This window comes from Capra hircus, chromosome 15 (genome assembly GCF_001704415.2).
Source record: "Capra hircus breed San Clemente chromosome 15, ASM170441v1, whole genome shotgun sequence".
NCBI classification, from domain to species: domain Eukaryota; kingdom Metazoa; phylum Chordata; class Mammalia; order Artiodactyla; family Bovidae; genus Capra; species Capra hircus.
Window position 1 is genome coordinate 35,923,828 of NC_030822.1, and position 13,924 is coordinate 35,937,751.

Genomic DNA, 13,924 nt, shown 5'->3' on the forward strand with positions numbered 1-13,924 from the left:
AAGGATGATGGGCAAATTTCTGGCCCGAACCATTGGCTGAACAAAGGCATCCTTAACTGGCCAAAGAGAGAGAAAGAAATCCAGGGAAGGGTGGTGCCAACAATGCTAAGGGAGACAGCGTTTCAAATACTGCTGATACTCAAGGAGAAGGAGGCCTAACGTCCCAGGAAGGCCTTTAGTGACTGAGAGCAGAATCAGTGGAGAAAGGTTTGTTCACTTCCCCCAGTTTCTCACTTCTCACATCCTCCTCCATCTACGCAGAGAGGCTTCCTCTCCTGTGACACTGCTTTCACTAAGGTTCCAACCATCGCTACCCTCTGCATCCAATGGACACTTTTTCATCTTGTTGCATCATTCTGAAATACTGAGTCACTGATCACTGGCTTCTTGAAGCCTAGCCCTCTTGGCTTCACACGGTGACACCCCACCTCTTGCTTCCATTGTGCTTCTATGCCCACTCTTCAGTCTCCCGGGCAAGTTCTTCCTCTGCCCTAAAAACTGGTGCCCCTCAGGACTCAGTCCAGGGCCACACGCTTTCCCACTTTTCACACTGCCTTGGTCTTATCCCTTCCCACGCCTTCAATTAAAAATGTTATCAGCCATTTTGTTTTCTTTGTTGTTCAGTTGCTCAGCTGTGTCTGACTCTTTGTGACCCCATGGACTGCAGCACTTCAGGCTTCCCTGTCCTTCACTATCTCCTGGAGTTTGCTCAAACTCATGTCCATTGAGTTGGTGATGCTATCTAACCATCTTATCCTCCTGCCCTCATTCTTTCCCAGCATCAGGGTCTTTTCCAATGAGTTGGTTCTTTGCATCAAATGGTCAAAGTATTGGAGCTTCAGCTTTAGTATTGATCATTTTATGTCTGTTTGCTGATGACTTTGCAATCTCCAGCTCTGGAGAGTGCTGGAGACACGTAACCCCCCAGAAAACAGACTCCCTTACAAGGTATTCCTAACCTTCACCTCAACCTGATTTTCTTCCTCCCTTCCCTTTCCTGCAAACAGCATCATCACTCAGAAACTCTCCTTGCTTTCCTTGCTCTTCTTCAGTCAAAACCTGACTATCTCAGTGAGACACATCTCAAGCCTGCACTTTCCCGTTTTCACACTGCTGCTGTCCAGGTCCAAGCACTGTCATCCCTCCTTTTGATTCCTTCCACGGTCCTTTATCCTCCCTGTGCCTCCTGGATTGGACCCCTTAATCCATGTCCTCCTGACTGGAGCTATCCTCACAACTCTCACCAAACCACCCCTGACAAAAGGTTTCCACTGGTTTGCCGTTACTGATGGCAGAAAACTGCTGCCCACTCTGGATAAAAAGAAAGCAGATGCATACACCCAAATTGTGTCTGCAGTTTTAAGGGTTCATGGACACTAAGTATAGAATGTCTATTCACAAGACAAAGCCCAACCCCCTTAATATACCTTCCTGACCTGAGCCCTGCCATCTCTCCACTATGCCTCACATTCACTTTCCCCCACTGCAGCCTGCGCTCCTACACTAAACCCCTCACCTGTTCCCCCCGCAACTTCTTGCCTTGTATGAACTATGCTCTCGTCCTGAGATATCCTTTAAAGATCCTGTCCAACTGGCCATCTCCTGCTCGAACTTCAAGATGCTGTCTTCTGTGGATGTTTCTATGCTATCTCTTTGACCTCCCTGCAGTGCCTACTGAGTAGCCTACTGGGCTCTCACTGCTTTGGGTGCACACTGACAACAAATTGCATAGCAGCCCTGTTTTGCTCATGTGTCTGCCCAATTCTCCTCTCCTTCCATGCTGAATCAGAAGATCCCTAAGGGCAGCAGCTTGAGGGTCTTAGTCTCAGGTTCTCCAGCCTTTGGTAGAGGTATCGTGAGAGCAGACAATCAGTGCAGAATGAATGGCCAGAATCTCATAACTGCACACCACCACCTTCACCTACTGACAGAAGGGGAAATGTCCCTGGACATGCCAACTCTGTCACACACAGATGCGCCTGAACCTGTGCCCCTGAGGCACCACGGTCAGAAGTGTGGCCACAGAAGTGGCTACTGAAGTGTGTCCTTTGGTCTTTTGAGATTTGCTCTGCTCTGGGACTTCCTGTCCTCCTCAGGGATAAGAACTTCTGACCCTTTGTTTACACTTCCAACCCCATCTCTTCCATCTGTGTGAGGCAATGAAAAAGCTGGGACCCTGAAGTTTGAGTCCAGTCTGAATGTTATTTTCCTAATCCATATAATGGCCATGGTAATGCCTAGTATCTGCGGTTTTGTGAAAATCACAGGTGATGGAAATGGGAGCCCAGAGTTGGGCACTTTGTAGGTGCTCTCGCCTGGGTTCCCAGCACCATCCCTGATGAGGCTCCTCATCCTGGCTTCAGAGTGGGAGGGTTCACTAAGACCCCACTTCCCAGAGCTCAAGTCTGCAAAGCCTAAGGAGCTGCCACATGGAATAACAGATCAGAGGAACTGAGAACAAGAAGGGCAGAGTGATCACAGTGACCAGAGAGGGGAGAGGCTCAGTGTACAGAGGTGGTGCAGCGGCCAGGGTCGGGGATCTAGGCCTCGAGACTGGGGTAAGGGTCAAGGGTTAGGAACGGGTCCTATTCATTTAATCAGTCAGTGCAGAGAAAGCAGGGTGGGCAGAGATGATAACAGACAGTGAGGTCAATGTACTTCTTACATTCTGCATTAGGGTTCTCTGCACCCAGAGACAGAATGTCAGCTGTTTGAGGGCCAGGACTGTATCTTAATCACTGTTTTGTGTAGCACAGGGCATGGCACATGATCAGCACGTTGTCTGAATGAAAAGATGCATGAGTGGTGTGAGGTAACTCTCAGGTGAGTGATCAGCGTGAGGAGGCATCCAGGCCCAGGCAGATGTCCCTTCCCCCAAGTCGTGCAGACCTTGGTGCCCTCCTGGTGCCCTCCTGGGTCCCTGTCCAATGCAAACTCCCGCATACACCCTCACAGTGGATGCACAAAGGTGCCTCCTCATGAAGTCACAGGCCCACACATAGCCAGGCACACAGATGCACAGACTTGAGTATGGGCAGACCGGCACACTCCATACACACTCACACTCACATAGACAGGCTGCTCTCACATATACAGAGATACCCTTCCTCACACATACAGAGAAGCAGGTTATCACACACACACGTGTCCATTCACCTGGAACCTTCCTCCACTATCCACACACGCATGCTTTTGTCCACCTAGACACACACACACAGAAAGACACCTTCCCACAGGCCTCACGCAGACAAGCACGCGCGCGCACACACACACACACACACCCTTCCTCTCATGGACACAGGCAGATCACATTCACCCCTGCGCAGACTCCCGCTGGCAGACCGACCCACACGCCGGCACGCTCTCACACTCGCTGCCGGGGCACTCGTGGTCAGCTTTGCGGCTGCAGCTGTGACCTTGAGGTCCCTGGGGCCTGTCTGGACTGTGCCTCATCACTTCCTGCTCCAGGGCTTCCAGCTCCAAACTCGAACTCCAGACTCTCTCCCGAGACTGTCTCATCCTCTCTCCAACTCTCTTCTCAGCACCATCTCCCCATCTGTCCAGGGTTTTTCACTGCTTCTTCCCCAAGACTTGCTCCTCCTCCCTGTTCCTGTTTCTTTCCCTCTCCAGGTCTGTCCCACCCCTTCCCCCAGATCTGGTCTAAACCATCCATCTTGTCTGTTTTCCCAGTCTGTCCTGCCTCCTACCCAGATCTGTCTTCTTGCTCCCCCTAGACTGGTCACAGTGCTTCCCCCGCCCAGATCTCCTTGCTACATGCCCTCGCCCCGTCCCGGGCCTGTTACTCTGTCTTCTGGCTCCATCCTGCTCTCCCCCTCTAGCCCCACATCTGGGCCTCTGGAACCACAGCTGGTTCTCATTAGGAGGGGGAGGGGCAAGGCTGTTCATTGGGGCCTGCAATGTGATGTCAATCCACACCCCACCTCCCCAACACACACACACAGCCTGTGTGTCTACAGGACCTGGGAGCAGGGGGAACATGGGAGAGGAAAGAGGTGGGCTGTGGGGGAGTCGCAGGGGGACCATAAGGGAAGGGTGCTCCAGGAGGAGGAAGAGGAGTGGCCCGAGGTGCAGAGGGGAAGCAGGCTGGGGGAGCTGGCACCTCGCAGGCCTCCTCCCTCAACTTCCTGTCCCAGGGCCAGGAAGGGGCAGGGACCAGAAAGACAGCAGGGTGAGGAGGGGGCTGCAAAAGGCAGATTGGCCCAGAAGTGGAGGAAGAAGAGGGCAGCCTTGGGCAAAAGGAGGTGGAGGTACAGGACCAGGCAAAAAGGAGAAAGGAAGAGAGGCGAGAGTTCTCACAGGGGATGACTGGGAGCAAGACTCGGGGAGAGTGAGTGTGTGTCGGCAAAGGAAAGAGTGAGGAGTTCACACAGAAAGGAGAGGCAAGTCAGAGACGGGAACAGCTGGGCTGGAGTGAGGCGGGGCATAAGTAAAGGAAGGAGTTAGGGCTGGGGAGCGGGTGTGGGGAGCAGAAAAGAAGAAAGGAGGAGTGAGGACAGGAGGAAGAGGAGAAGGCTGACAAGCTGGCTCCCCTGGATGTCCCCTGGACAACCTCATGGATGGGCAGCTGGGCAGTGCCCGGGCCTGGCTCTGTCCCTCCCGAGGACTGGTTCCCATTAGGCACCTCAGGGAGAGGCCGGGACGGATGTGAGCAGAGAAGGCAGAAGGAAAATTTCTTTTCTGAGCTGTTAGTGTGCTGGCAATTCATAGACGGTGCCTTATTTAATCATCTTAATTATCCTAACAGCCCGGGTCAGGGAGGCGTCCCACCTTTCAGTGAGGAAACTGGGGCTGGGAGTGAAAGAACTGTCCTGAGTTAACACAGCCTTTTCTTTTTTTTTTTTAATAAAACATTTATTTATTTAACGATTACTAATCTAGTTGCGGACTGTACCCACTCCAGCTGCATGGCTTCCCCCTCCCCCTGAAAAGTTACTCTTCAGAATCAGGTTTTTATCATTTCTAGTATGTCTTTATCACTTCACTGGCTTTAAAGTTATCCATTTTATTTCTCTATTTCTTGTGGTTATCTTTAAAGTTTTAGCATCTAGACTTAGCTTACCAAAACCTGAAGTGATTATTTTTGTCCTCCTTCTGACATAGCCTTGCTCTTATCCCAGCAGTATGCACTCCACATTGCCTGAGATTCACGGAGAAGAGAAAGATGGAGTGAGGCAGAAATTACAGGGGAACTGAAGGGAGAGACTTAGCAAGACAATGGAGACCTGGAGAAGAGGACCCACAGGAGGAGGGGCACCAAGGACAGGTGTTTGTAGCCCAGGTCAGTAGGACCTGGGACAGAGTAGACACAGAAGAAAAATGTGAGGAAGTGAGGTTGACAAGACTTGGCCACGGACCCTTCAGGAAGGGTGAGGGAATAGAAGAGCTCTAGACTGACTCCAGTTAGTGCTGGTCTGATGACTAATGTGGGGCCATTAGGATACCACAGAGGAGAGCCATTTTGGGGGCGCCTGTTGGGGTCTTGTCATGGGGATGTCCCTCACACAGTTAGATTTGCAGGTCTGGAGCTGAGGAGAGAGGTCTGTTTGGAGATATGGATTTGGACCAACCAAGGAGTAACTGAGAGCCACGGGTGCAGAGACCCATCAGCTAGGATGTGTGGAGAGAAAAAAGAGACTAGCACAGAACCCTGGGGAAGAGTACGTTCAAGGGGCAGCCAAGGAGAGCCTGATTCTTCTTGGAGAAGAAAGAGGAGGCCGTACCTCAGACGTTAAGGAGAAAGCATTTCAACAAGGATGGAGGGGTTGGAAGTGTCCAGTGCTGCTGAGAGGCCAAGTAAGATGAATACTGAGAAATGACCATTGGTTTTAGCAGTAACAAGGTCACAGTGACCTTGGGGAGAATCATTTCAGGAGACTCCTGAGGGAGCAAGCCTCCTGCAACAGGAAACGACAGGGAATGAATGAACTAGCCATAGACAAGATGTCAGCGTAGATTCATCCTTCAACACGTGCTTACTGCACACCTAGAAAAGAGGCAATGTGTCACGGTGAGGAAGGAGAGGACAGTGCCGAAGACTGGACTTGGGCCAAACCACTCTGGGATTTCTCCCCAGCTTCTCACTTGCTAGTTATGTAACCTTTGGTGAACCATTTAAATGTTCAGTGCTTCCGTTTGCTCGTTTATAAAATAAGAACAATAATAACACTACAGTGTATTTGCAGTTACAATAGTATGTGGCATAAAGTAGGCATTTTATAAGCGCACTGCTGCTGCTGCCAAGTCGCTTCAGTCGTGTCCAACTCTGTGCGACCCCATAGACGGCAGCCCACCAGGGTCCCCCGTCCCCACAAGCATGAGCTATTACTACAGTGGTTAGGAAGATAGGCTCTGCTGAGTCAGATTCAGACTCTGCTGCTTATGGTGTAATCCTGGGAAAATTGTTTAATCTTTCTAGGCCTGAGTTTTCTCTTTTGTAAAATGGGGATCAAAGTTCCTGCTTTATATAGTTGATAGGGGAGTTAAACGAAAAAATGCCACAAAAACTTTAGCATGGTGGCTGGCACACAGTGAAGGCTCAATAAATGCCGGCTGCTACTGTGTGCTAGACATTCAAAATAACCCTGGGATAAGTGTTATTCTACAGGTGAGGAGACAAAAACTCAGAGCAGGCAGCAGGGAAATATCTGGAACACAGCTCCGACAGACTCCAAAGTTAGTGCTTTTTCATCTACAACATTGCTTCTTTGCTGGAGGACCTGGAACAGCCTGATAAAGGGTCATGGAAGTGGCCAGGCAACCGAACAGGGAAGGTGCCTGAGGAGAACTCTGGGTAGGAGAGTAATTCCAGCGTGTGCACAGGGTGGATCAGAGGTGATCAATGACAAGGCAGTTATGAGACCAGGTTGAGGGTCAGGTAGGCGTGAGTTCAGAGGGGAGAGGTGATGAGAGGGGAAATGACCAGAGGAGGCTTGGATGTTTCCAGAAGACAAAGGGAAAAATAGGAGGGATGGGTCCAGGGCATGCATGTGCAATAATTCATTGATACATTTATTCAATTAGTATCTATTGAAGACCTACAATGTGCCAAACACCATGCTAAGCAGTAGAGACAGCAGTACTGGACAGATCACATCCCTGCCTTCAGAGTGTTCACAGGTTGGGAGGCTTGGGCAGGGATGGGCAGGGCAGGGTGAGGGAGCTAGGGGTGGTGGGATGAGCAGCAAGAGCCTGGTCTTAAGGTCTAACTCTCACAAGGAGAGTCCAGGCTACACAGGAGGCCAGTGAGAAGGCAGAGAAGTTGGAGATGTAGAGGGAAGAATGAGTTTGGGGAAATGAGGCGTTGAGAAGAGTAGCAGAGGGACTGAGATTGTGGAAGTAAAATGAACTAGATTAAGAGTTGAGCATTTAACGGCCATTTTCTTTCTCAATTCTCAACAACTCCACTGTCACCTCCATGTTCAACTGAGGAAAGGGAAGCTCAGAGAAGCTAAGGTGATCCAGGTGATAAATGGTGTGACTGGAAGGTGTGAAGTACAGCCCTCCTTTCCTGCTTCCTTTCCTCCCTTTCCTCCTTTCTCACCAAGAATATGAGAGTGTGTTCCAGGCTCTGAGAAGAAACAGCTCCCTCCATTGAGCAACTTAGACAGAAAAACATAAACAACAGGCCTGGGGGTTCTAGGTGGACTGCCAGGAAGAGATGCCCTCTCAACAGGGGACAGAGGAACTGAGAAGCCCCTCCTAAGTGGCAGAGGCTGAAATGCCCAGAAGGAAGAGGATCACTTGGAAACACAGACACCGGAGCTGAAGGGAGGGGCAGGCAGCAGGAACCCAGGAAGGCGAGGGGATCCAATAGCTTGAACCCATCAGGGGGGCTTTTGCTTGCAGGTGCCAGGGCATCAGAAAGTCTGATCTTACTTCTGTTACTACTGACAGGCAGAAAAAAAGAGGAAGATGGCACAAGTATCTGGGAACCTGATATGGGGAAGGGTCTGGGTGCCAGGAACAGGAGGGCACAGCATGGTATGTGTGAGGGGGCTGTTAGCAGAAGGGGCAGCCTGTGACACCTCCTAGGAAGGGGGCCTGGTGGAGGAGAACAGGTGGAGCAGCACCATAGTCCTGTGGCCTGATAGCATGTCACAGCCTCCTCGGCTTCCACTCCCTCCAAGAACCCCAACAACCACATGGTCCAATAGATTTGGATCTGCAAATTTCTGGTGTTTATTAGATATTTGGCAGCTGAATGAAAGAGAAATAAAGTACAGACTGGGGGAGAGGAAGAGGGTCCAGGAAAAGAGAAGCCCAGGTGAAAGAGAGAGAAGAGGAGAGTGTAGGGGCAGGAAGGACAGCTTGTCGGGGAGGGGACTGGAAACGTCTCTCCTGGGTAAGGGGGCATGTGTGGAAGTGACTCTATTGTGCGGGCAGCTGAGGCCAGGAGTCAGTCTTCTGAAGAGTGAATGAGCGTGAGGGAGGTGCTGCGAGGTGCCTCGTTCCTTCATTTGTTCATTGCCAAGCGTCTCTAGAGGAACCTGGGGATGTGATGATGAATAACATGCAACCTTGCCATTAAGGACGCCCCAGCCCAGGCAGAGAGAGAAAAAGTAAAGAGACAATGACAACAGTGAGACAAGAGGATTCCAAGCTGGTCTGGTGGTCAGGAGAGGGAGAGTCTGAGAAGAGAGCTGAGGATGGGAAGGGGTCAGCCAGGAGACAAAGGGAGTAAAGGGCTTTTCAGGCAGAGAGCAGTATGTCCAAAGGGCCAGAAGCATGGAAGAATGCAGCGTCTTTGGAGAAAGACAAGGAATTCAGTATGGCTGGGACTTGTAATGTGAGGGAACTATGGAAACGGGACAGGCTACGAGGCTGGGGAGGAAGGGGGGAGTCAGATCGTGACAGATCTCTGAAGCCTCCTTAATGTGGAAATCTCACCCAAGATGGTGTAAGGATACTGAAAACTGCAAGCAGGGAATGCTATGGCTGGATCTGCATTTTACGGAAAAGATTGGATTGGAAGAGGGAAGAGTAGACTAGGAGTAGACTTGTCTAGGGAGACAAGTTAGGAGGCTCTTGCTATAATTCATGTGAAAAGATGGTGAGATGAAGGCAGTAGCTGAGCCCATGGATAAAAGGGGATGGCACATCAGAGAAAGCTGGGAAGGAAGAAGAACCAACAGGTTCTAGGTTACAGGATATGTAGAGAAGAGAGTGGCTACAGTTAATTTCTGGCTTTGTAGCTTGTTAACTGAGTGCAGACGGTGGTTTGGGGGAAGAAGGAATGATGAGATCAGGTCTGGGACATGTTAGGGGACTCTATAGTATGGGCTCAATAGTAAAAATCCAAAAGGAAGCAAGTCTGCAGGTCTGGGGGTCTGAAGAGACATCTGGAAGAAAGAGTTATTTGGGAGTCATCAGCTTATTCAGATGATAATTAAAGCCCTGGAAATGAATGCGATAGATCACCCAGAGGGATGTATACAGTGAGATGATCAGAAGGTCCAAGTCAGAACTTTAATAAATCATAACACTTAGGGGTCACTCAATCACACATAGCGTGCATGCATGCTCAGTCCCTCAGTCGTGTCCAACTATTTGCGACCCCATGGACTGTCGCCTGCCAGGCTCCTCTGTCCATGGGATCGTCCAGCCAAGAACACTGAAGCGGTTTGCCATTTTCTCCTCCAGGGGATCTTCCTGACTAAGGGATCAGACCTGTATCTTCTGTGTCTCCTGTATTGGCAGGTGAGTTCTTTACCACTAGCGCCACCTGGGAAGCCCTAGGTGCCACCGAAAGGAGCCCCCAAAGTAGACAGAGAAGGAACAGTTAGGAGGTGTTTTGAGAGAGGGATGCACAGATCCCACCCTACTGTACCATCATCTGTTTATTTGCCTGTCTCCTTTGCTGAGGGCAGGAACAGTGTCTTCCATCATCATATTCCCACCACCTAGTAGCGTGGTTGGGACATGAGAGCTCATCAAATGTTGACAGAATAAAATAGTGGTTCAAAAGGCATAAGACATGAATGAGTCAAAGAGGAAATAACAGTCAACAATGTTGGACCCTGCCAAGAGGTCAAGCAGCTGAGGACTTTTGAAAAAAGCCCCTAAATCTGGCAAATGAGAAATCATGTTCTCTTAGGGAGAGCAGTTACATAGATGGGGCAGGAATAAATGGGAGGTCAGGAGGTGGGAACAGGTTGGTGCAGAAGAGCTTTTCACAAAACGTGGCAGTGAAGCAAAGCAAGAGAGTGTCTTAGCTAGTCAGGTATTTCAGAGTGTAGGAAAGTAGGAGAGCCCGGAGGCTCTTCATGTGCTCACAGGAGGAACGAGCGCACAGGGAGAAACCAGACACATGGATAAGATTCAAGAGTACTTCGTTGCGTGAGGTGTCCCCTGAGGCCGAAGTGGATGGGATCTGCAACAGCCGAGGGAATTCAAACTGGATGGCCTCAACTTTCCGAGTGGCCGGCAGACCAGGTCTGTCTGTCGTGTCCGCTCTTCCTACCTTCCTCCCTCCCTCTCCTTCAGCCCCCACATCCATTCTGTCGCTGAGTCCTTCTGACCCCACTGCTTGAAGAATTCTTGAAGCTACCTACTATCTCAAACTCTTCTGCCATTCTTCCAGTTCAGCCCAGCATTATCCCCTCCTGGGTTCCTACAACAGCCAACTTTCAGATGCCTCCCTCTAGTCTCCACACTGCTGTCAGAGTGGTCTCTGTAAGACGGATCTGATCATATCACACCACAGCTTCAGATGGTTCAGTGACTTTCAATTATCCCTGGGTTTAGTAAGCCCTCATGTGACCTACAAGAAGCACACGACCTAACTAACCCTTCTTCACCTCTCCCAGACTCTCTGACCTACCCTCACGTCGTGCTATCAGTGCCAGGCTCGTTGGATTGCTTTCCTCCTCAGACATACAATACTTTCTTAATGTGCGTTTTCCAGTGCTGCCCCCTTGGTTTGGCATACTCTCCACACACTCCATCTCACTGCCACCTCTCTTTTGCTTGGTAGCCTCCTACTTACCTATCAAGCATAAGCTTCAATGCCACTTCCTCCCCAAACCCTCTTCCAGTTCCCCTTCAAGGGCTCGGGTTGGCCTGCTACGTGCTGCCATGCCAGCATGCTCACCTCATGGCCTGTAAGCTCCGTAAGGGCAAGGACCATGTCTATTTTGTTCACCCTTGTAATGCTAGTGCCTAGCACACTGCTTGGCACACAGTAGGTGCTTAATAGGTGTTCGCAGAATAAATGATCCAGTGGGTTGACTAATTAATCTGCTGAAGACAATGAGGGATGTAAGGTGAAGGGATGTAAAAAGCTAGAAAATATTTCATCTATTTGTTTATTTATGGTGGGCCCAGTTGAGGGTGCAATTTATAGAAGCGTGAATTTATAGAAGCGTCACTTGGTGTGGTTGGGAAATGATTCTAGCTGGGTTGAGACTTTGTGGGACGGGTGGGCTAAAGACAATAACAATGGAACAGAGTGGTCAAAGAGTGGGTGAAGTGATGGTCTTGGACATATAAACTGGAAGGAGTATAAAGCCAGAAAGAGAAGATTAGGAAAAAGCAAAAAGGTCAAGGGCAAGGGATCACTGTGAGGCTGAAGGGTAAGTAGAATGGGAGTGAGGGCATCAGGGAGCTCAAAGGACTCAGGAGGCTGTGGGCAGAGTGGAATGTGGGTACAGAATTTCAGAGACAGACCAGTTGCCCTGAGTGGTCCTGGGAGAGGGGACGGCAGTAGGAGCTGAAGAACTCAAGACTGTGAGGCTGCACTTGGAGGGACACTTAGAACCACGGCAGGGTACGGGGTGAGGGAAAAACTGATCTAAGTCCCCAAGTTTTCAAGGAACCAGAGGGTAACCCTGGGAGGTCTATGGGTGAGAAGAAGCCTTGGTGTGAGCATCATAAGTTAATGGGAGTTTATTCAGCAGCTGGGACCGCTCAGTCTGTGGCATGTGCGTGACACCTAAAAGTGTTTCTTATGGGATGTACAAGGTGTTGGTAAGAGTGACTGCAACACAGCATCCTGTTAGTGTCAGGTCTCTGAGACACCTGCTATGTACAGACAGCCCTGAAGTACAACCTAGATGTTGGTGGGCTGTGACAGGTTCCCAGTGGATGCATGTTGCTCCAGCAGTGTCTCAGGAAAGGTGCTGGCAGCAACCATGTCTCCCATGCTGTGCGCTGGCTTTGACAGAGGTCCTGTGGGAATGTGTTGGCTGCACCATTTCTGCCGTGGGTGTGCACTATTCTCAGAGCACCTTCTGTAAACGTATGTTGGCTCTGACAGTGCTTCCGGGGGGGGCGTGTGATGGCTGTGAAGGCATCTCTTGTGGACGTGTGCTGCCTGTGACTGTCCCCTGTGGGTATTTGAGGAGCTGACATTAGCAACAATATTTTTCTGGCCTGTGACCCTGTGGCTGCGGGCCCAGCCCACGCCACACTGAGTTCATTGTGCTTCTGGACCTCCCCTTCCCCACCCCCTCCACGTGGGCCGAGGCTGGTGGTGACCTCCCTCTGTCCCCTGTGGAGGATTCTGATCTAGGCAGCCTGGACCCAAACTGAACACAGTCTGGGTGACGGGCCTCCAGCCTGGGCTTGGCCTGTCTCTTCTCTGTTTCTCTTTACTTCTCCCCCCTCAGTTTCTTTGTCTCAGTTTGTCTGTCACACACCCATCCTCCACTTTCTGACACATGGCTCCCACAGAGGCAGGCAACACACACACACACACACACCACACACACCCACACACACACTCCCTCACAAGGACTCGCTCACCAGACACACACTCACTCTGACCCACACCCCATCATAGTGACACGCACGTACACACGGCCAGACACATACACGCAGACACACAACTTCCCAGTGACACGCACTGACTCACACTAGGCGATGCACTCGCGCTCACACTCACACTCGGAGGAGCACACACACACCCTGCCCACACCCCCAGCACACTCACGCCGCCACACACCCGACGCGATGACACACGCAGCACAAAGACCCCCAGCCCTGCCCCCACGTTCACGTTCACGCTAGCCCTCGTCCCGCAGGCCCAGGCCCCCCCTCCCCCATTGTCTCCGGCTCAGAACAAAGCCCCCGGCTCCGTGGCCGCCACCGCCTCCCGGGAGAGGCCGGCGGGCCGGCGGGCGCGCCCGGACGGGCCGGGCAGCCGGGGGCACTAACCTCCGCGCGGCGCGGGCTCCCTCGCCCGGTCCTGGGGCGCCGTCCGGCGCGGTCAGCCCCCGGGGCAGCGCCTGCCCGCGCGGGGCCTGGGGCTGCGCATCGTCCGCCGCCGCTGTCTCTCAGTCCGCGAGCAGCTCCGGGCGACCGGCCGTCGGTCCGCGCGCCCCCGCCCGTCGATCGGTCCGTCCGCCGCCGCCGCCGGGGCGCCGCCTCCTCCACAGCCGCCCCGCGGAGGATGCGAGATTCGCCGCGGCGGCCCCGCGCCCCCTCCCCTCCCCTCCCCCGCCCTCCGCGCGGTAACCCGAACCCCCGCCCCTCCGCCCGCCAGCCCCCGCCTCCGCCCCCACCCGCGCTCCGCGCCGCGGCCCCCCCGGCCCGTCCTCCCTCCGCCTCTCGACTTCCCGGCCCCATCCCCGGCCGGATCCGGCCCCGGCGCCGCGCCGTCCCCGCGTCCCCGCTCCCTTCCCTTCTCCCGGTCCAAGCGCCCGGTCCCCCTTCCCCGTCCCGTTCTCCGCCTCCCTTCTCCGCGTCCCCGTCTCCTTCTCGTCCTGCTCTTCCATCTTCTTTCCCGCCCCCTATTCCCCTACCGTCCCCTCTTCTCCCTCACTGTTCTATTCTCCTCCCCTCCGAACCCTTTTCTCCCCGTTCCCCTCTCCCTTCTTCCCATCGTCTTCCTCGTCCCATCTCTCCGTTCTTTCCTCTCCAGACCCTTATCCTCCATCCCTTCTCCTGGATCCTCTCTCCTCACCTC

General features: G+C 52.4%; 1 protein-coding gene across 1 annotated transcript in view; it reads right to left on the bottom strand.

Moving 5' to 3' along the window:
* The window catches only part of DCHS1 (dachsous cadherin-related 1), a 37,312-nt gene extending 23,947 nt beyond the window's left edge, over nt 1-13,365 (bottom strand). Inside the window, exon 1 of the mRNA XM_018059476.1 lies at nt 13,174-13,365. The gene's annotated coding sequence lies outside the window, so the exon portion shown is untranslated. The remainder of the gene's footprint in view (nt 1-13,173) is intronic.